Source organism: Coturnix japonica, chromosome 4 (genome assembly GCF_054131305.1).
Source record: "Coturnix japonica strain WE chromosome 4, WE-NBRP24, whole genome shotgun sequence".
In the NCBI taxonomy this organism is placed as follows: Eukaryota; Metazoa; Chordata; class Aves; order Galliformes; family Phasianidae; genus Coturnix; species Coturnix japonica.
In genome coordinates, this window is record NC_140666.1 from 82512836 (window position 1) to 82536487 (window position 23652).

Here is a 23652-nt window from a genome sequence, read left to right on the forward strand (position 1 = left end):
CTATTTGGGGCTGCAGTAGAAGACTTCTTGCTGCTTTCATGTTCCATTTATGAATAATGAAGTCTTCTCCTCAACCATCATGTATCATGCTTCACAGAAACTTAATTAGCTCATCTGAGGTAGCTTGGCAGAATCCAGAAGTTGTTACCAACACTGAGCTCCTTCAGCTGAGCTCCTCAAGGGACAACCCTTGGAGGTGAAGATGGGGACATTCATCTGTTACTATGGAGACAAGCAGAGTCAGCATTCACTCCTGTCCCATTGGTGCACAGTGACATTTCTGAGTCTCTATGGTAACAGTGGAGTTTCTGGCACATCTGACCTTCTCCAGGGTGAAAGAGCAGCCCTTGAGCACAGAGATGCAAGAGCTGAGATGCACAGATTATTTCAGGTGACTGTAAGATAGATTCCACAAAGACAAACATTTATAAGTGGCTGTTTTCACTTGTAACACAGTATTTCTGCTACTGAAGAACATTGTGCAGTATGGAACAGAAAATGACAGCTGAGTTCCAGCAAAAACTAAGATAGGAGTTACTGCTTCGTATGTAAAAGACTACAGTCTTGCCTCTGTCCTTTCAAGCTCTCTTACATCTGATGCTTTTGCTCTGTGCTTTTTTACGATGACTGCTCAGTGCTTAAGGAGCTGAGTTTGATTTGCATTGAGTGCTTAAAACAACAATTTACTCCATTTTTTTTCTCGTACTGTAAGCTGTGATTTCTGAAATGACCGTAGTAGAACTCAAAGATGTTAAGAAATACTTAAATCATCTAGCATATCTATTATCAGCATAACCTGAGTAATCATAGAGCAAGCCGATGTCCTAAAACAATAGGCATGAGTTCTTACAGATTCTTTAGTTTTGTGGTAGAATCAGTGTGGGAAATGTGAATAAGGCAACAGGTAATGATCTTACATTTACAGTGATGGTTTCTGACCCTGTTAGCAACAGGACAGCACACTGAGTTAATGTCCTGTTGCTGTTTATTTTTGCTATTAGCCTCATGTCTCTCCTTCAGAAGGATCCAGAGGGCCAGGCCTTGCTAACAACAATTTTAATGGGGACAGTCCATTATCACCATTTACTTTAACATTTTTAGACATCTGTACAAAATTGGCCAAAATGAATTTTTTTGTGTGGTACAAAGAATCCGGAAAAGGAAAATGTTCAAAAGATCTACAAGAATCCTCTGAGTAGCCACTCGGTATTTTCAGAAAGATGCTATGATTGCTCATGGAATATGGAAACAACAGCAAGCTATGTGTCACTCAAGCGTCAAGTGATACAGTAAAGCAAATCACCAGGTCAGTACTTTCTTTAGAGTTTGTTTCACTGTCTTTTCTTTGTGAGCTGAGAGCACGATTCTCCTCCAAGATGAGTTAGGTTTGAAATGTTATCAAACATTCATCAAAGGTTATGGGAAATAGGAGTGCTGACTGTGTTTCCTTGGTTAAAGGAATGTGTTTTCTTCTCTATGTTAAACAGTCACAGAACTGCCAGCATGAGTGTTCAAGTGTTGTCAGATGGTTTATGGTCATCCTGTGGATAATAAAAACAAGGCCTGAAGAAGGGAACTTTAAAAGAATTGAAGCCTAGGGCTCTGTTTCTACTCCCTGAGTGATGAAATTGCCCATTGACAAGCAGTAACCCACAGCAACCAGAAAAATTTATTAAAGAAACAAGTTAATAATTACAGTGATACACTGTGCCTGTAGCTTAGGGACAGGGTAATGTGCTTTCTTGCTGTCCCTCTTGAACTAGACCATAGAAATCCACATACTGCATCTCTGTACAGGATCTTATTCAAGCAGATGGCTGCACAGTCAACGAATGAAGCAGACCTCTGTTGTGAGATTGAGGGCGTGCCCTCCACGAGCATCTAATTTCCATCTGAGATCATGCAGGAAGTGTATTGAATAAATCAGATGGATGACGTGCTTATATTCTCTTCGAACATTTTAGTCCCTCATGAGTAATTTCCAGTTCAAGACATACCACCTCATTCTTATCTAAGAAATACTTCTTAATTACATACAACTTTCTGTGCTGCTATTAGTATCATCACATCCCTAAATCTCTTTTCAGCACTGTAGGTTCTGAAACTCCTGTTTTCACCATTTCCTTCAAGAAAGAATGTTTTTTCAGTCTATCACTTTACTCAATTAATGTCTCATTTTTCTTTGACAGCAGAACTTGTGCTATCATTATGGTTTTCCTGATCTACTCAGATCTCAAAGCAGGTAATTTGCTTTTTCTCTTAGAAGTATTCCTCTTTGCAAAAGCCCAGATTCACTAGGCCTGAATTTGATGCTTAATCACCCACAGAGAGTGATTCAGCCTGCCTCACACCCAAACTGACCCTTCATAATACCTTGTTCTCTCATTTATCTATGGAGAGAATGTAAAACATTATGATATAGGGTGTTTCAGTTATGTGTTTAGAGCTAAGTGGGAAGGACTGTAGCCTTTAGCCTCCTGTGGCAAGGTCCTAATTCTCATCTCTTGCTCATAATGACAGTTAATTTACTTTGCCTTCAGCGGCAGTTAATTCAATTTGATTTCTTTTTAAACAAATCCCAAATAGCGAGCTGATCAACATGCTGATTTGGAAATCTAGTATCACTTGTCCAATCTGAAATTATGGTTTGTATTTGTAGTTGCAGAGAATTACTAAAAGGCAGAAAATGTCTGACATATTAACAAGTATGCACTGAACAAGATTGCAACTGCATGTGCCCAGCATTCTGAAGACTGAAATAGGTGATGGAAGCTCCAGTATCTGCAGAACACAACTGAAAGTCATTTGGAGAAGAAAAATGTAGAAGCAGAAGAGTTACAACTTGCCTCTAAATCAAAGCCATGAGGACTCTCTTCTAGATACTGTTGATATAATATTTGCCATTTTTCCTTTGAACCTGCCCAGCTCCTAATATAATTTATTTAAATTAGGAAAAGCTTTTCTTTCTTACATTCTTCATGTTGTTCCATACCATCAGCTCTCTTCCATGCTGCCAACTATTAGGGTAGCCCATCACTGATTTACTGAGGAATAAATGGGCATGTCCTGTGCTCGGGATTAAAAATTATCAGGCATCCACAGTTTCACCAATAGATGAAAAAATGCAAAGGAATATATACAAATATTTTTTTTCCCCAGATTCTAATGTCTTATTAATGAATTCATTTTCTAGAGGCACTTTCATGACAAGTACCTCACCTCAAATTGTTTGTCAATATGACCTCCTAAAACTACAAAATGGGAAGGAAAGTTCTACAGCCAATGGATGAAGTCCAGCTACCTTGAGGACAAGGATTCAAAGAGTTTATATTCTGTGCTACGAGGCACATATGTGCAGACCAACATTTAGACTTCTAAATGAGTCTCTTCCTTGTGTACAAACAAATATAATATATATGTATGTATATTTGCCTATCTGTGGAATGTCTATCTAATTTACTGTAGAATTAGGAAAATCACTGCAGATGCTCACGCATTTTAGCCAAATTCAGTGCATTTCAAGTGCTATGTAAAACAATGCAGTGTTTATAATCTAATGTTTTTGGGGGTATTGCCTGTGCATAAAGAATTTTCAAGGTAATACAATGTCAAATTAGATCGTCAGATACTCATAGCCTGGTAGCTAGCTATCAAATGCTGAAGTTCTAATTAAATTCTTTGTGGCTTACAGTATACTTATCAGCCAGTCTAATATGATTTGCTTCAATGTTTTCCTCAATAATTTAACTCAGCCTTTGTAGATGTATTGTGCACATATCTGGAATGCTAATATTTGCTGTGTCCTAGTAAAACAGTTCAGCTAAGTACTGGCAGTGTTCCTTCAAGAGATTTGTTTTCTATAGGGAAGTAGAGATACTGAACAAATTACATACTTTCAAATGTATATATTTTGAAATATAGCTATAAGCAGTAAGACAAATAGGAAATATTAATAAAGTGCTTAAGGGACAGTTTCTTATTTTCATTTGTAAGTTAATGAAAGATTTGGAAGAAAGTATTTACTTTTTACTGCTGAAGTTTGAGAGGACATAAAAATTGGCGAAACACTGAATAATGAATAGATCAGGCTAACTGACCATGAGTGACTATAAACATAGGATTAAAACTATTCCTTGGCACGAGTTTTTGTCAATATTTCAGAAAATTTAAATTCCTAAATAAGAAACTGTCCCTGCACTTCCATGTCAGACAGCATTCTGTCAGACTGCCCCTCTGCTGCCATCTGTTGCATATCAACAACATGCAACACAATACTGATGGGAAGGTTCAACTTCTACTGCCATACCACCACCACCATCTTCCTCTGGTATTGGGAGCCGACATAATAAAATAGGAGGCATTACTTTTGGAGCGACCTTCATACATTGTATCCCACTGGAAACTGCATATATGTAGATTATCCAAACTTTCTTTTCTTGGACACATTTTTGAGTTCCTAGAAACTATGCAATAGATTATAGAGGAACACAAGCAAGTGCTGCTTTAGATCCAAAAACTTAAATGAACAGATTTTTTCTACAGCTGTAGCTGTCCCGCATGTCCCAAATATAAGAGACGTTTAGGCAGCAGAGCAGAACAAAAACAGCAGGGAAAAGAGAGCTTGCAGTGTGAAATGCAATTAAATAAATTTGTGGTAGAAAGAGAAAGGATTTCATATGGAAGTATAAAAAGTCCCCTGCAGTTCCTGGAAAGGGCAAAAAAATAACTCAGTGATATGTACCATTAAATGTTGTGCTTCTATAATAAAAATTGCCCTAGAACTCTATGTGGCTTTCCTGCAAGCAACACTAGAATATCTATTTCTACTTTTGGTATGGACTGTCTCTCCAAACCACCATGAAAGAGGTTTCCTCTAGCAGAATGAATTGAGTACAAATGTTTTGACTGAGAGATTGCTGCACTATAATTCTTATAATTCTTTCTAGGCAACAGCAAAAGTTAAAGGCTCTTATTTTTAACAGAACAAAAACTGAAAACTCTAGGTCTTTGGCTGGAGAATATTAATGTAGCCACATGCAATCAATTCAGCTAACCCTACTTAAATGCGAATAAGATCTGTCTCTAAACCTAGACATCCAAGGACTTCAGATTATGCACACAGATTCACCAAACTCCAATTACAGTGCAAACTGCCCATGGGAAGAGGAAATTCTGCTCGCATCCCCACACACCAGCACTGCAGTACACACCTCAAAGCAGGTGGCCCCCACATCCAAACTGAAGACCTGAAGCATTAATTCAGAGAACCTGGAAATTTGGTGATTTCTTGCAATCTTCTTGGATCCTGAAGTGTTTGGGGACTCAATCCTTTAACAAGCATGCCCCAGTTTTAAACCCCTCCTGGGCTATGGAAAAGAACTTCATTTTCTGTGGACGTCTTGGTAGGGTCCTCCAAGCTATTCAAGACCTACCAGGGGCAGCTGTAAAACTTTGCAGGGCAGGACAGAATGATAATGATTGCTTCAAGAGAAGAACTGCATCAGGAGTTACCTGAATGAATACCGATCTCTTTCACTGCCACACAATGCAAAGAACACCACGTGTGAGCATTATTCAGAGAGATTTTCTTAAGACAATAAAATAATTCCATGTGATGATGTTTTCTTGTTTCCTGGTATTTAGTTGTTTATCACAGTGAGTTCTCAGCAGCTTAGAGCATTTATCTTCATGCTGAGCCTGAACCTCAAATAAAGGGATTAGAAGTCCTCCATTATAGGAAAGCTTTGCAACAACAGGACAAACACAAAGGATGAAGGAGAAGAATCATAAGGCAGAGCAAAAACAGTCTACTTCCTCTGGAATGCAGGTGCTCACCAACCCATACCGCAGGTTGTGCTCTTCACAACACTGAAAGCTACTGCACAGCACAGACATCAACAGGCATGGCCCCACAGCATTGCTTCAGCATTAGGTAAACACATCTACTTGCCAGACATGCAAAACTATAAGACAAATCCAGCACTCCTCTCAGTACTATCTTCAAAGTCAGTGCTTCATTAGGATTGACATATGAGTATTTGTTTTGTTTGGCATTTCTGTAAGCAGCAGGCTCGGTGAATGCTAATTTTAAATGCATTTGGGTCTGGAATATAAACTTAGTTGGCTCATTGTTTAATAAGGGTTGAAAACATTCAGTGGTCCTTGTAGAATAAGGATTGGCATGTTTTTCTCCATCCCAAGGCTAATTCTTATAAAACTTGCAGAAACTCAATACCTTTGAGATCTCTTGTCCTCTACAGTTAATAATGACCAGCAAATTAAAAATCTATTAGCAGGCCCCAGAGGCAGATGGATGTCATTCACCAGTGTGACATCACTGAAGCTTCATTTCCTCATGGCTTTGACAAAATTGCATCCTGAAGCCAATGCACTGCACAGAGCTTGTCGCTGTACAGAAACCATGGTAAACACCACGCATTATGGCAATCTCGGTGTTAACTCTCTGGAGGAGTGGTGAGGGATTCAGAACAACATGCCCAAGGTCGCTAAAAAGAAAACCATGTCCAATTCATGCTGAAAATCAAGTCAGCATCCTCCTCTGTGGAAACACTAACACAAAGCAAACAGACAAGAATCCAAGGATGGGCCAAAGGCCTTCATAGTATCTGCTTGTCTCTGTCCCTACTAATATGAGTGTCAGACTATCTATCTTGGGCATCTCGGTCTACTCTGAGATCATTTAGCTGGAGAGAAAGAGGAAGAAGCTCATCTATCCACAGAAATGCATTAGCAGTGCTTGATCATCCAGGCTTAGCTTTAAGTGACATATCAGAGACCTTGCTAACGTTTGTTTGATTCACAGGCTCCTGTAAAGTCTCCAACTACTTTTAGTTATCTGCGGATAATGTTCTGCAACTAGTAACATAAGTCACACTGAGAAAACTTTCTTGAAGCAATAGAAAACTTGTTCTAAGTTTATTTCCTGTTTTTTCTCCATTATGCCATTCTCCTCTAAGATTTGTCATGTAAGGGACCTCCCCTTACCATACAGATACAGATTCTATAGATATCTATATATCTATAAATTCTATAGATATTATGTACATGTAGTTCATTCTATAAAATATGTGCACTGGGCTAAAGCTAATGATTATTAGGAGTAGAGACCTCACTATGGCATCACATTTCAGTCCTGACAAGAAACATTCCCTGTAGGTGGGAAATGTGGAAAAATTATAAATCCTCATTCAAGGAATAAAGAAACCCTAAAGTTTAAATACTGAAATCACTAAACATAAAATTATGTCATACAGGTTTATGTTGCTGGGAAGCAGATTAATAGTTCATCCTTACACTTTTCAATACTGAAAATGAAAAAAATAGGAAAAGTTATAGGAGGCCAAACACTTCTGGAAACACTACTTGATCCCAGTCTTTTATCCTAATATAAGTTGTGTTGCCATCCTTCTCACAGACACACTGGTTTATCAGGTGAAATTCCATTTGTGTTGGTACAGTTTTGAGATATAAATTAGTTTAATTACAGAAAAATAAATACCAATATTAGGATGGTATATATCATTAAAAGAATGTAGATGGATAAAATCAGCTGGAAGCAAGCTGGAAAGTGATGTTCCTCCCAGAGCTCAGGAGCAGAGGGGTAATGCAATAGGTCAGGCTGGCATCCTATCCATGGCCAGTTGTCTGGCAATTTCCCATCACAAGACCCAGCTTTCAGTTGCCAACACTAATTATTTAAGCTAAATGTGCAATTTTTTTTCCTCCATCCCAATGAGCATCCATGTGAGGTGGGTTAAAACATCAGACAGAGAAAGAGGGGAGCAGTGTAAGCCCATATCAGAAGTCATGAACAAGGAGGGAGTCATCTTGGTCCCAGAAGTCTCTAGTTCAGCCTGGGCAGGGCCAGAAAAAGCAGTGTGGTAGCCCAGGGCATTGCCTACCTTCAGAAAGGGCACAACTTGGTAGCAAAGTTCATGCCCAAAACCACAGTGCCTACATTGTTTTGCACTTCTGGTAAGTACTCTTAAACTGCTTGTGCCAGCCAAGGACTTGACCTGGGGCAGTAATCATGAGCTTGGTGAGGGAGGGCACTGGAAGACAGTACAGATCATTTTATTTTCAGTAGTTTTCCTGCTAGCACTGTTGCCATTAATCACTTAGATTTGATTTCACCTCCTGTCAACTTAAAACTTCAAAATACACCTAAAACTCCCCAGAAAGACCTGAAAAAGGAAAACTCTCACACAAGAAGAATGTCTTAACATTGCTGGTGGCTCAGTGAGAAAAACATTGGTATTACTGTACCACAGGAATGAAAGCCACTGACATGTTGAACTATCCATACTACTGCAGAACATACACACACACCTGGAATCAAACTGCACTGAAACAATCAGGAAATTCCTAAGCAACCTTAATTTCCTCCTTAAGCATTGTTTTGATTTGTAGTCTTTCTCTGTGTGATCATGCATGGGACTTGATCCTTTTGAAGTCAAGAGCAGGGGTACACCCAGTGCATAAACAGCTTTCTGGCATCTCATTACTGCTCAAAGGGTAGTCTCATGCTCAATGTATTGCAAAGTATTAAATAAGTACTTCCAGTCATAATTATTAAAGTTAGTACGTTGTTTTCTGTAGTATTCATCATATAGTATTGACTTCATTGCGAGCAATGGACAATTAAATCCTTAGTCTCTGAAATGAGGTATATGCCTCATACAGAGAGGCACTGAGTACAAAAATTTCCTTGTTGGAAGCTCAGTTTACAGAAGCAATAGACCTTCCTGGAGGATATATATTGACCAATTTTCTCCCTAGGTAATTATTAAAATTTAATGTACGTTTGCATGGACTATCTGATTTATAGACCAAATTCACAGAAGGCCTGATTTGGATAAGCTTCTTCTGACCCACTTTTCTCAACCCCAGCAGAGATAAGCCTAGGCATGGGCTCAACTCTTAACAGGGGGTAATGCACTATAAAACACAAGACATTATGTCCAGTATTACTTCAAGAAACAAGACTTTTCCTATCAATATCAATGTCAACATGATTTTCTCTCTTTATTTAAAAATAAAATAAAACAAATTACATGTTTCTGTTAAATTATTTAGAAAAATAATTATGCTTTTTGAGTGCTGTGCAAGTAGAATGGCTGTAAACAAAGAAAAGAATTCCAGCCCCTGCAAGAGGCAGACACAACAGGGATGAATTCCAGGATTTCATCTTGCCTCACAAAATAGGAGCAGGTTACCACTGTTTTAGAGTCATGCTGGGCGATTATGTTTTCTGATTATAAGGTAGAAAGGAGTCTGAGCTACAAGCAGTCTTAAATCTGAACAAACCAAAATAGTTATATTTCCCTTGCCATAAATAGATATTTCAAAGTCTGTATGCAAATCAGGACAGCAGTAAAGTATAGTAAATTTAAAATATGAAGTCTTAGAGAAGCTTATAATTCAGAAACTGAGGGCTTTAAAGTGAATTTCAGCACCAGAACACTAAGGACAGTGAAGCACCTCTAACAGTCCATGGTACTGAGTGCCTTGCACTAGGACCCATGTCACGCACAGAAATAGTTCCCTTTCATACTCTTTACAGCTACCTACTGTGAGTAGCAGGTCACGTCTTTTATTGGATTTTGCAGTAGTTCATTGGCTGGCTATTTGCTGGTCCAGTTCTTTAAAATGAACCAATAATTTGGGGCACTCAAGAAGAGGTAGTTCATTTCAAAAAGTTTTCAAACTGCTTTTTGGGAACTCTTCAGCAAGTCTTATGATCAGATCCCCAAAAATGATTACTCACAGTCACTAGTCCCATCAGAGTATTTTTCATTCGGAACTTTTATTCTGCAAGTTTATCTTTTGATCATCTTGAACTACAGAAATGCTGAGCTCAAGCAGTGTGACAAGTGGACATATATTGGACATTTTTCCTGATGCTGAATTTTTCACGTGCAGTATTTTGGCACTCGTTTTTGTTTTGCAAAGTGAAAATAAATTTCAAATCACCACATTTCATCAAAACCATATGGCTCAACTCTGAGTTCTTTAGTTTGGCATGATTTTCTTGTGGAAGCAAACGTGATATGAACAGCTGAATTCCCTCTGCAGTTTAAATTTATTCTTAGAGATGGCCCTGGACAACAGAAAGAAAACCATATTTGAATTAAAGAAATAATCACATGATTTAATTCCAGTTTATACAATAAAAACAAAGTTAGATACAAGTAGCACAAAGAAAGAAAATTTGAATGCAAATAAATACTGTCCAAAAGAGAGACGTGGAGAGGGGTTCAAAGAGAGTGGCTCTAAGGTGAAAGGAGAGGGGTCAAGTTTGGTGCTGCTTGTTGTGGTTGAAAGATGAAATGTTCACCTTGTGTTTAAAGCAGCAGTTTGACCCAATCAGTTCTACAGGATTAACACAGAGAGATATGACTGCGCAGGATAGACTCAGAAGTACCTTTTCATCAGCCATCATCAGCCTTGGCTCCATGAGAAGGAAAAGCACATCCAGATCAGTGTTCAGATATACACAGCTGAATTCCAAGTACAGATGCATGCCAAATTTGCACCAAAATAAACTCCTCTTGAGATCTAATTTAAAAGCATCCACAGAACCCTGCTACCACACGTGTACTCAGAGACACATAAAACACGGAAGTTTTTGTCAATTAACTTTTTTCATATTGATACCGCTAGAAAAGCCTTGTACTTTGGTTAATAAAGGTATTAGGTTTTTCTTTCTTCCATTTTTATAATGGACAACACCAAGTCCTCCTGGGACTGATCACATAACACGCTAGTTGAAGAAGAATGCAGATTCAGACAGCCAGATCTCCTTTCTGGGATGTAATATTACATTGTAAAACTGGAATATCTCCAATGACACCAACGGAGTAGCTCTGGTAATACATAATTTAAACTAAGATTAAAGGTAATTACCAGTAATAATATACAAGCAAATTCATCTTCCTCCAAAATACTTTGCCAAGCAACCATGCTCAGTTCCTCTGCGTCATCCACTGCAGTAAAGATGGCTGCCCCAACATACATTTTTATCAGTATTTGGAGTAGACGGAAAAGGTGGTCAGAAAACTCCTCATCCCTGTATTCTCTTCACGTTTTGTCAGATGAATGTCTTGCTTCTTCTTGACCATTTCCAACTAAAGTAGAGCCCAGGCAGTCATTGCCACACATGGTTGAAGCTATGATGATAGGTGGTATAAAGCTGAGATCAGATTGGAGAGTAATTTTGTAAAATGCTCTCAGGAAAACCAAACTGTCATGGTATTTCTTCCCTGATACTTAGTGTAAAATAGACACATTCTTCTCATCTTTTTTCTTTTTTTTTTTTTCCCCTGAAATTCAGGCTTTTTTAATGATACTTTGTTACACTGGAAACCCAGAGACCTTTTTAACAAAGGAAAAACTCTCCTGGACTGGTAAGAATAAAATTGAAACGTCAGTGAGACAGAAAATCAATTTTCTTTAGGAAAAATATTTCTTCCACATGAAGAACTTCAAGAGAGTTCACATAACAACAGTGAATTTGTTGGTTTTTTTATTAATTTGTTTTATTTTATTTTTTTCTGATGACTCAGGTTCACCTTTTTCTCAGCTCCAAGCGTAACTAACAACCATTTAGTTCTTTGTATTGAAATTTCTATTTTTCTTCATTTCTAACTACTTTCAAGCCATTTAAAGTCTGTGTCATGACACAAGACTCTCTCAGACATGTCTAATCTAGATATGTTGATGTCTTAGTATGTACCATGTTAATAAGCATGGATAATATGTGGGAAAAATAAGTTGTATACATGCTATTTTTTAAAGAGCTCTGATAAAGACAGACAGCTACAGAGACATTCTTGTCATGGCCTTGTTATAGACATGTAAATTTGTCATTCATTTGACTGTTTAAAGTGATTGTAGCAATCAGAAGAAGAAAAACATCACTGCAGTGCTCCGACACTAAGGTTGCCTAAGTTCTATTCCCTCCCTACTGCGAGTCTTGCTGGCTAAGCTGCACTGCCATTTCTGGTTGTACTTGAACCAGGTTGTAAAGGCAGTGATAAGGGCTGGGTTCATCCATTTAGCTTGTAGAAAGTAGGTTGGGTTTTTTTGGTGGAGAGTCCGGTGGCTCACTCAACCACAGCTAGGTTATGGATAGAACTGTAGGTGGTAAAGCACCAGTTCCCCAGTTCTCCTCCTGCCAGTATCTTTCTCACACATATGTTTTCAGGTGATGTAAGCCTTTCGCATTTACATTTGAGAATGGGTTTCTCTGTTTCAGACCTGAAGAAGAAATCATGTGGTTGAAAGTAAGACTATTATAAGCTGTGACTACTTCTTGTCTGGTTTAAATTCCTTGATCATAATGGTGACAACAGCACTACTACTGCAGTAAAAATCATGTAGAGGAGTAGGTCTTCAGCATAGAAACATTAAGTTCAATGCGTCAATGCTTAGAAAAAGCCAAAGCAATTTTAAAAGAACATTTTCCCTTTGTTTTCTGAAGGCCAGATTTCATCAACTTCATCAAACATAAGCACTTCAGACAGCTTTGGATTCATCTAGACTTAGAACCTGGGTATGAATGACGCAGCCCTTAGCACAGCAGACAGGGATTCCAGCTGTATTATGTTTCCCTCACAGGCAGTATTGTAGCATGTACCTTTATAAAAAGTAGTAGAAGGATATACCATCTTAGTTAATTTCATGTGAGAAACTGTTGCTTTTACTACTACCCTTTTCATGGAAATGTTGTGTATGTTGTCTATTTCTTACTGTGGTCACTTCAACTAAGGCCTAGGTTCATTAAAGCCCACCTTAAATTATTTTTTAGGAATTATCAGTAGTTATATGTTTGGAGCTGCTCTAATAAGGAGCATCTGGAGATGTTTATTATACCCCACTCTCAGCAGACTTTGGCAATCTTTAATACATGAATACATAATAAACATTTAAATGGTCTTCAGTAAAGTCCGAAGATTTATTTCCTTTACAAGCTGTTCTCCCTTTTATGCATTTTCCCTCACACAGTCCTGGCTACTTTTGTTTTATGATACACTTGCAGAACAGGCAATTCCCTCACAAGAGCAGAGCATCAAAGAATAAGTCACTAAGTGTTTTATTATTTCATACTCTTGGATCAACCTCCTTCAAACCTTGCCTTGATTTTCTTACATAAATAGTTGGGTCTTTCCTCATATATATTTACCACAGCATTCTAGAACATTACATTTAAAAAAAACCATTAAAGTGTTACAGAAGGAGTCCACATCAGCAATAATATGATTGCGAATCTGCAGTGTATGAACGGGGCCTAGGAACTGTTAACCTTTATCATCCTTCCTTGTCTAATAGCCAACTTCAGGAGTCCCCAGTCCTATTTGGTGAAACTTTGCTGGAATACCTTCCATCCTCTTGTTTGTAATATTGAACCCTGCTCAGCAGTATGGGATCTTGGAGCTGCAGTTCTAAAAATATATATATATTTTTATTTGAATCTGTGAAACTAGAGTGAAGCATTTCTTTTATTAGTTTGATTCATCTTACACTTGTCTCTAACATCCTATTACTTCAGATGAATCAGCACATTTTTAATGCATTTTCTTAACTGATTGTCAAGCACAACGCTGTGGAGAAGCCCTTCCAATCAGAAGAGAGGAGAAGAGCTCTGTAGACTCAGATAAATTGTATTCTCTACTTGAAGGCTTCTAGAAAATAAGAGAGCAGTAATGAGAGGATGAAATCACAGGGTGCTGGAGAAAGGAAGTGGAGAAGAAAGGTGGCCTGTGCAGTATTTGTTGCCCACAGCTTGTTCTTATTATAATTCAGTTAACAGCTCAAGCAAGCGCTCTTGTTCAAGCTTTAGCCCTGCTAACTTGGGGAGTCACAGTAACAAGGACAAGAACTCAATTAACAGCACTACAAAACAGAATATCTTGTTCAGTGATAGTGAACACTTCAGTGAAGACCTTGCTTACATGGCCATAATTACTATACCAAAATAACACCTTGCTGCTTCATGTTCTGGTTTGCGTCACTCCTTCCCTTGCTAATATCCCTATGTGCTCCAAAAGAACTGACCATCATTTCCCTCAAACTGACTCATTCATTCAGGAAAACAATTTAAACACTTAGCCAATACTCTCAAGCTATATTAGGTTTTGAATTTTCCTGTGGTAAACATGGGCTTTAGAGGGTAACTGCTTCTTCAAAGTATGTTACTGGATATAAGAGTATTTCTCCCTATAGATTTTACTTTATTTACTTTCACTATTTTATTTTTTTACACCGTCAATGTTGCTGATTCCCAATAACACACTGTGGAAGAATTTAATATGAAGGCAATACAAACTATTTTGAACATCAGAAATGATATTATATTTGAAAATAAAAAAATCAGTCGTGCCTTGGTGAATTGTTACCAGCCTGTGCTGCTCTGCTGTCTTGCCAAAGCGCTGTCAGTGCCCAGCAGTGTGTATCCATCATCTCTGAACACAGCCAGGATAAGAGGTTTGAAAATAATAGAGACTTTGCATATATATTTATGGTGGAAAATGGGAAAGTTTTGTCTTAAGGAAATTCAAATGTCACTGTAACATCACCTTTAAATTACAAATACTGCTTAAAGAACAAACACAACAACAGCAACAACGAAACCTGTATCTTGAATCTTTATATACATGTGTGCTTCCTAGAAGAAAGACTCACGACACATGACAGCCATGAATATGTGCCTTGGGCAGCTTATGTCAATGTGCTACAATGCATGGCAAGGCCTATTACTCTTTTTTCCCTCAGTCTTCTGCTGCTGATGCTGCTCTGCATGGCTCACTTTGAGTGACTTGTTTAATGTTGTTCTGACTCTAATTGGGAAATGCTTGACAAAGAATACCTCCTCCAGCCCTTCCTGGGTGTTAGCATCACACTTCTTACCTTCCTTCTTGCCTCTGCAGATCCCATAACAACCTCTCTGCTTGTGTAACAGAGAGACAAAGTTTATTGAAGTTGTTACCACAACGACAGTACTGTTTTGAGGCTTTTTGCTCTGGTTCATACTGGGATTTGTACTTAGCAGCAGTGTCCTAGAAAGAATAATCAAGGGTTTGAGGGCTTGTAAGAGCTGAAAATGCAGCCTGAGAAAACCACCTAGAGCTCATCCACTTACATGGGTACAAAAGGCTCCATGTTACTTTAGCCTATTTCTGTACTTAAAAACTGATTTTGCTCCAGAATTCAAAACCTGCTAATGTTGGCTTGAACACAAGTAGACTTTGTATGCCTAAATCACATCTTTGGATGAAGGTGCTGACTGATTTGGGGTATGAAGCTGAAATTACAAGACCTCTGAATCTCTCTGAGTGAGTGCTTATGCAATTCTTTAACATGAACATGGCACTATTTTCTTTTACTGCCTCTTGTACCTTCTTTCCAAACATGCTTGTATATGGTTTTCCATCTGTTGATGGAAAAAATAAAGCAAAACACAACAAAACCCACCTTTAACAGAAGACAGAAATTTGAATGACTTTGTTAGGTTCCATAACAAGAGTCGGAATGCAAAAATAGGTTTGCTTTCCAGTGCCCTCAGTTGTTGCTTTTCAAGAGTGTTCAAGAAAACAAGGCTTTTCTTGAAGAACATGGCATCCCTTAGCATTTCATAAAGCATTTTGCTTTTGTTGTGGCTGTGAGGCAGAAGTAATCACCGACCTCCCTCTCAGAAACTAACAGCTAGAGCCTGTGCTAAGTGTACTCTTTACAGTACAGTAGAGTAAATCTGGGAAATTGCCAAAAGCACTGTGTAAATCAAGAAGGATTAGAAACAGGTGACTGCCAAGCAACTCAGTCAGAAACCCCTCATATGCAAACAAGTGGAAATTACTTCTGCCTCAAGAATTAAAAAAAAAAATAAATAAATAAATAAGAAAAAAAAAAAAGAAGAAGAAGAAGAAGTAGAAGAAGAAGAAGGAAAACAGCCTTAAAGAGGCTTGAAGAGTAAACTGAAACATAAGGAAGAGAGGGCCGATAGGCTAGTACAGCCACCATTTTTTTCACTCCTACTGAATCTCTGAGAGTTGCTGAAGTAGGTCCGGAGGAGGACGCAAAGATAATTAGAGTACCTTTCCAACAAGAAAGGCTGATAGGATGGAGAAGAGAAGGGAGACGTCACTATGGCCTTCTCATACTTAAAGAGAGCTTGCAAACAGGAAGGAGACCAACTTTTTACATGGTAGATAATGATAAGACAAGGGGAAATGGCTTTAGACCAGATGAGTAAGGATTTACGTTAGCCGTTAGAAGGAAATTCTTTACTCAGTGGTCATTGAGGCACTAGCACAGGCTGCCCTGAGAAGCTGATGTGGTTGATGTCTTCTGCCAGCCTCCTTACCACTCATTGAAACAATTAAATTGCCAGAAATAAAAACACATGCAGGAATAAGAGACACAGTGGACAGAAATCTTTATTGCTTTTAACTACCCCTGCAAAAGATTGGTAATTTCAGAGAACAATTATTTCTGATACTTGCAGCTAAACATCTGTTTTATGATCTCTAGAGAAAGTTGTGAATAATAAATTCACAGTCAGTAAATACAGAGCAGTGTTGATCTCTCCTGTTCTTCAAGTCAGAACACTGCTGTTATTTAAGGGCTTGAAATGTTTCTTTTCATGGCTAATTGGCTGTGATCTATGTGACAAGTCTCCCAACAGGAAATATCACTGAGGGATCTTTTGCCTTATTAAAGGCAGAGTCTCATCTTTAAAAGTTCTCATTTTTGAGGTTGTTTTCATGGAGTTAAAGTGGAACCAGGTTGAAAACCCAGAAAGCCTACACCACAGAACCCAGGGGCAGAGAAGTCATACTGCCCCAATAAATTTGAGAAGAGGAAGTACCCACTCACTGGGGAATTTGGGCATCACAGCATAAAAGAGGGACAGTTACACAAACGGTTTCTGATGAGAGCCACATGAAGAACCAAGCACACCACATGGCTTCCAGGGGGGCCCCTCAGGAAACCAGTTAGCAACTCCATCCACCAGTAGGCATCCCAGTTACAAATTTGCTGGAGGAAAGGAAAACATCAGCCTGGTATGGTATTACTCATCGCTACTTTCCACAGCATGTTCCTGCTTGTATCCAACACATTTAAGTAGTCTCCTATCCATATCTGCCTTGCTGGATTCCTGACTCCCCAGCAGTCAGCTTGTCAAAGCTGGATGGCTTTCTTTCTGTCCTCAGGATACCAAGGATAACAAGATCTTTAAAACTGCTTTAGTCTTTTCTGTTTCAAGCTCTGGTTCTGGTCCTTGTCCCTGTGCCCCACATCTTCCTGGGGACTCAGCTCACTGCTGTGATTACTGTAACCTTGCAGCACCGCGATGCTGATCACAGCAGCTGAGCATGAGCTTGCCGGGAGGTAACGACTTCACAATGTGCACAGAAGCAAAAAAGAAAAGCAGCAAATATTTTTTAGAAATAATCGAGCATCCTGTTTTTCATTAAATTTTAATAGGGAAGAAGGTCATACACAAAACTCATGACCAGGCAACAAGATTGTGTCTTGGAGAAAGGCTACAAACTGAAAAGGCTACGATTGTATCTTTGCGTTTTCTTTTTATCAGTTCCTGTGAGTTCTTTTGCTTGTTTTGATTTTTAAGTTTTGGAGCTCTGAGTCCAAATCAAGCAAATCCTGAATATTCCAAGGGATATTTCCCATTGGTTTTTCTGTATTTGTCATCCAGCCAGAACTGAAACAGACTTGGTACATCTAAACAGCACATCCAGAACCTGAGGTGGTGAAACAGATGTCGCTAATAGAAATTTTGAGCACTTGCTGAACTTTCCTATATCTCCAAAGACAAAGAGCAGAGAAGATACAACACAGTGTTTTGCTGTCTGAAGGGAACTCTCGTTTGGAAGTTAAAAACTATCTGAGTTAAAATAAATGCAGAGAAAGTAACATGCATATTGGATACAGAGGCAGGGGTCTGGAAGTAAAAAAAGCATTTCTTCACTAATTTGGAGCATGCAAGTGTATGAGCCATTAATAATTACAGCTGATACATACGTTTCAAATACCTGCATATGTCCTGGGTGTGTTTGATGCCTCGTCTCTGGTCTCTGGTACTGCAAGAAAGAAAACTAAATGGTGAAGTTAATATGCAGAGCTCAAGATCAAGACAACCAAACAGATTCCTATTACCTCAGAGCAAACTAAAACCTACTCTGAAGCTCACCGTCCCTATGCAGTGTGACACTATTTATCAGGGTTTCCCAGCTGCAAAGAAACTGCTTTCTGGGTGACCCTCAGAACAGATAGGCTAATGCACTTGTTTAAGTCTCTAACCTGCAGTGGCTTTGCTCAGCCTCATTGAGAGGTTTAATGATGTGAGAAAAAAAAGCCAGAGAGCTCCAACTGATGGTTGAGATCTTAATAGCTGTTTTTCTCTGAACATCTTCATGTCGTGTTTGTATTTGCCAAATCAGGCACACAATTAACAAGTGCTGATGAAGTAGACGGGGCAGAATTGTTGCTAAATTAAACATTTTGTTCGTTCTGCATCAAATGCTGGGCTCATTCTTATATCTGTCCTGGTTTTAAAAAAAAGTAATTTGACACTTCAGCATCTTGATTCCATTCTATTCTTCTCATTTGTTTTTCAAAATCAAAATCCACTAATCACAATCTGGAATTTTCCTCCACAGCACAATTTCTAACAAAGTAAAGAATGTCTTAGAGAAGGTTTAGGCAAACCAGCCTTTATCCTGGCAGATATTTTTCCATCTTCTCTCCAGATAAACTTGAAGAAAAAACCCAGCTGCTGTTAGTAGCATTTGTGCCCACACCCAGTCTGCACTTACAGGCATGCTTGCAACATATGCAGGTACTGACTGCTGCTGCTCCACACAGTTTGTGAGATCACAAGATCCAGACCAACAAAAAATGGCCATGGCAGCTTAATGACAGGATGCTCAATTTTGCCTCAGTTCTGAGTGGTACTTTTTCCTCAGTGTGCTTTGTGATGTGCCCTGTAATGGAGTCTGGCACATTGCTGACAGGTTATTTTATCACGTTTTACTGTCCTTTCCAGTGTTCCAGCCACATTCCTTTCTGCAATTCAGAAGCTTTCTAGTTTAACAGCTGACATTTCCCTTAGATCTAGAACTTATCACTTGCCACAAACCAACACACAGCAGAAGGGAAATGACTAGCTTGAAATTCACACACTGAAGCTCTTCTTTATGCCTGTGGTCCTATTTTATACTACCTGAGCACAGACACCAATCTCATTACTTCCAGCCTTAAACAATTCCAGTGCAAATAACAGATCAAGGAGCAACAAATCATTTTTGTTTTGTTTTTAATAACACTTTATCCAACAGCTTGCCTTATTTATCATAAAAGTATAATTTTATCTGATATGTCATACATGCAAATGGTTCTAGAGGTCATGCCTTAAGGTTTGGAAGTTAACACACACAGCGCTGCTTGTTTGGTCCTCAGGTGTTATTTACATCTCGGCGGGATCTCTAATAGATTTTCCACATCATTTAATGTCTTGCAAGATACAACATTGCATTGTGTCATTTTTCAAAAGCAATTAAGCCATAGTTATGATTTCAGGGAAGTTGCCTGCCAGTTCATCAGTAAGCAATATGTTTCCCTTTCCTAAGTCATGAAGACAAAAGATCCAGCTCTAAAAATGAGACTCCTAGGATCAGAAGAAATGGTTGTAGAATGGTTGCTATATGCACAGGTGAAAACAGACCGTGTAGCTCTTCCATTTTGTACTATAAGCTGTACAGCCCTGAAAGGAGATTGTAATGAGTTTAGCGTCAGCCTGATATCCCAGGAAACTAGTGATCGATCAGAGGTAATGGCTTTAAATTGCCATTTCTCTGAAGGGAGATTCAGGTTGGATATTTGGAAAAATTTCTTATACAAAAGAGTGGTACTGCATTGGAACGGGTTGCCCAGGGAGGTGGTAGAGTCACCATCACCAGTAAGGCAGCAGTCATAACAGTCAGAGCAGCAGGGAAGAGGCGGCCACGTCCAGGCTCCAAAGTATGAGGTCTAACTAGGAAATAAGAGAAAAATGAACATCAGGAGCTGTCTGGAAATCACTCATTAAAGCTCTCTGAAAGCTTTCATGAAACAACTTTAGAAGGATATACAAACCGTGCACACGCTGAGCCAACTCACTGATTTAAAGACAGTAACTATCAGTCTCGCAAGAGGTAAAAATTTCATTTTAGGCCATTTTTAGTAGCTTATAATACTCCAATTCCTTTTAATCTTATGCTCTTTCATGTTATTTCAGCCAAAGCTGAAATATTTTGTTAAAGCTGAATGGAAATCAGCTCACAATTTCTGATGCAAGTTTAAAACAGAAGCAATTTTGCAAACCTAATTATACATATTTAGAAAAGGCTTAGAGGCTGGATAAAAATCATCCCTGCCCTGGAGGCCTAACAAGCTTATGAAAATGTGGAGATCAACAAAGGGCAAAACCATCATGCTCATTTTGCACATTTCATTAGATCTAAAGAGCAAGCCAAATGTGTGATGAGGAGGAATAGGGCAAGGTAGGAGGTCTGGCTCATAGCCTTACAGCTATGTAAATTTGCAATGCAAATTTCTCACACATGCAATAATGTTGCTATTACAGTTTGATAGAGAAATAGTTTGAAAATATATGAACTGAACAGTTTATGTATAACTTCATTCTGCAGCTTGTAATCATTTCCAAGTCCAGTCCAGAGAGCAAAAACCCTCATCTCAGACACTTGCATTAGGTCCAGAAGGGCTATTCAAAATACTGCTGCTTCAAAGGACAAAAGAACCTGTAACTATGAGAACTGCAGTGAACCTTCCTAATATATAGAGGAACTTATGGCACTTACTTAATATGTTTGTTTTTCTATGTGTTGTGAGGCACACTAGTGGTTACTGTAAGGAAAAGATACCAACTTAGGATGATCAGGCAATAGTTTGATACTTTTTTTCCTATACTTCTGCCCAATTTTCAGAGCCATTGCTTACATCTGAAGCCTTTGCTAGGAATATATCTTGGTCCTTAATAATTAACATTAGTGATATGATCTTACATGGCAAAAGAGATTCAGCAAATCTTATTCATCCCAACACCTTGAGCCTATTTTTTTTAACAACTAAATAAAATATTACTCTGACTGCTGTCAAGTGAATTAGAAAAGGCAAGACGAATAGATCTGTCATCTTAAAGTTTCCTCTAATGATTTAATAAGTCCTCATTAACTCTTTCAAATATATATTACTACAGGCTGAATTCAATCCGTTATTCTGAACTTACAAAGGACTAGCTATTTTTTATCTGTTTATTTCTACCTTCAATAAAATCCAAAACAAATGAACTAAGTGGTATCTAATAATAAGGGATTACAATAAATGACAATGACGAGGTTCATTGATAAAAAAGGAAAATTTGTGTCTATTTTTTTTTAATTTTATATATAGACTAGGAAATAAAAAATCATTATGTTGGTGTCAGAGTGGTCTCACTAGCAAATATCATCATGAACATTTGCTATTGCAAAAGTGAAAGGCTAAAATCTTCCTTTAGTCAGCCTATGAGCCAGGATATATTCAGGATGCAAATGTTGCACCTTGGCAACAGCAGAGTGTCTGGCTGGTCTCTTGCAACCTAATCATGGCAACTTAAAAATCAGCTTACAACGCCTTTATCACATGAGCAGGAGTCCGTATAATTCTTATATTCATTTCATAATATCCGTGATAAAGTTTGGACAATATTGCTCTATTATTTGACTTTTATCTACCAACAGGAACAAAAGACAAGTTTTTGGGACCGGCACTATTTAACATTTTTGTTGGTGACACAGACAGTGTATTTGAATGTACTCTCACACAAGGTTATGTAACACCATCCAGAAAAACCTTGACAGGCTATAGAGGTGGGCCAGCACAAACCTCATGAACTTAAATAAGGCCAAGTGCAAGGTCCCATATCAAACACTCTGTATCAGTACAGACAGATATGAATGGATGGATAGCAGCCATGTGGAGAACTTGGGATACTGGTAGACATGAGCTGGCAATGTGCACATGCAACCCAGAAAGCCAGCCGCATCCTGGGCCACATCAAAAGAGGAGTAGCCAGCAGGATAAGTGGTTCTCCCCTTCTATTTTGCTCTTGTGAAACCCCACCTGGAGTCCTGCATTCAACTCTGGGACAGCCGGCATAAGAAGGACATGGAGTTATAGAAGGGCCTCAGTGATGATAAGAGGGTGAGATTACCTCTCCTATGAAGAAGTGTGAGAGTGAGTGATGTTCAGCCTGGAGAAGAGAAGCCTCCAAGCAGACCTTGTAGTAACCTTCCAAAAACTAATAGCGGCCTACAGGAAAGGCAACGTAGAAGCATTTTTCATTGAAATAATATTGAAAGGAAAAGCTGGAGCTAAGAATAAGGATAGATACTTATTGTGTACTAGATACCATTTCTGTAACTATTTCCATGCCATAAGAAATAGAATGCACTTTGTGCATCAAATTAACATTGAAGGAAGTGATCCTCCAACTAAATAGCCTATTGTCTTGAACTCTAGAGTTCTTTAACCTTGAATGTTAACAAATGCAGTATTTATGGTTTACATCTATATAACTAAAAAACTCCAGAGCTTTTCACAAGTTTTTCATTAGTGCACAAATCCCATAATATTGCTGTAAATAAAAGAATTTCAGTAAATCTGTGATTATCCAGGCCAAGCTAATTCTCCAAGATTACTACAAGGGATTTGAAAACATCAAGCTCTTTACTGTCTTTCAAAGAGCAAGAGTTTTCAACAATAGTACAAACTACCTTAAATTCACAACACCTTTGCCACCACATTTTTTGTCCAGAGTCACAATAGGATACCTTTCCTTCAGAAGCCAAAAGAGCAGAACAACCACTCATATTTTCCACGAATTCATGTTGTCAAACCCATCTACACAGTCATTCATTTTTCTCTGAAGATATTTTTGTTAAGGGCACAGGTTAGAGGCGCTGAACACACTGTAAGTCTGGAAATAAGACTTATAGATGACATCATCAGCCAATGAGTAGAAAACCTTGATTTCTATTGCAAATGTAATAACTATAGCAACATCATGCAGTACTTCTATGTCAAAATCAATTTATCAAAATCCTCAGTCAGTGTAAAACAATCAGCTAACAAGCTACCATAATAATAAAATAGAAAAACCTAGTGTAACTTCTATGAAATTTATTAAATCTTGTCAAATATGGTCAGGCATATATAGCCTAGACTAGGGAAAGATTGTATTTTTGTAGGAAAATACATTTTCCTACTTCCCAATTTCCACCATTCACCTGTAAAATACTGTCTGCAGCCTGACAAAGGTTGTTCATAAGCAGGCTGCTGAAGAACAAATTTGGAGTTGTTTACCATTCTACCCCTAAAATCTTCCTAGGAATTGTATGCCTAGAAGAAAGCTTTCAGCAACTCTGAGCACAGCATATGGGCATTTCAGAGTGTGATATAGTTCATTCAGTGCATGCAAACAATGTGGGTGGCACAAACACGCCTTGGGAGAAAATATTAACAATTATGCTTAACAAAAAAAAGCCCCTAAGCTAAGTCAGAGCTATTCAAAGA

At 38.4% G+C, this 23652-nt stretch overlaps 2 long non-coding RNA genes across 3 annotated transcripts in view; one reads left to right on the forward strand and one right to left on the reverse strand.

Annotated features, from left to right (window-relative positions):
* LOC116653412 (uncharacterized) overlaps window positions 1-23652 on the reverse strand; it is a 49677-nt gene that overhangs the window by 7082 nt on the left and 18943 nt on the right. The window lies entirely within an intron of this gene.
* LOC107313856 (uncharacterized) lies at window positions 302-3433 on the forward strand. 2 transcript variants are annotated; one of them, XR_001555226.3, is made up of 4 exons: window positions 302-391; window positions 1217-1306; window positions 2190-2242; window positions 2660-3433. It is a non-coding gene; the product is annotated as an uncharacterized LOC107313856 (long non-coding RNA). The 2 variants fall into 2 exon arrangements; XR_001555224.3 differs by lacking the exon at window positions 1217-1306.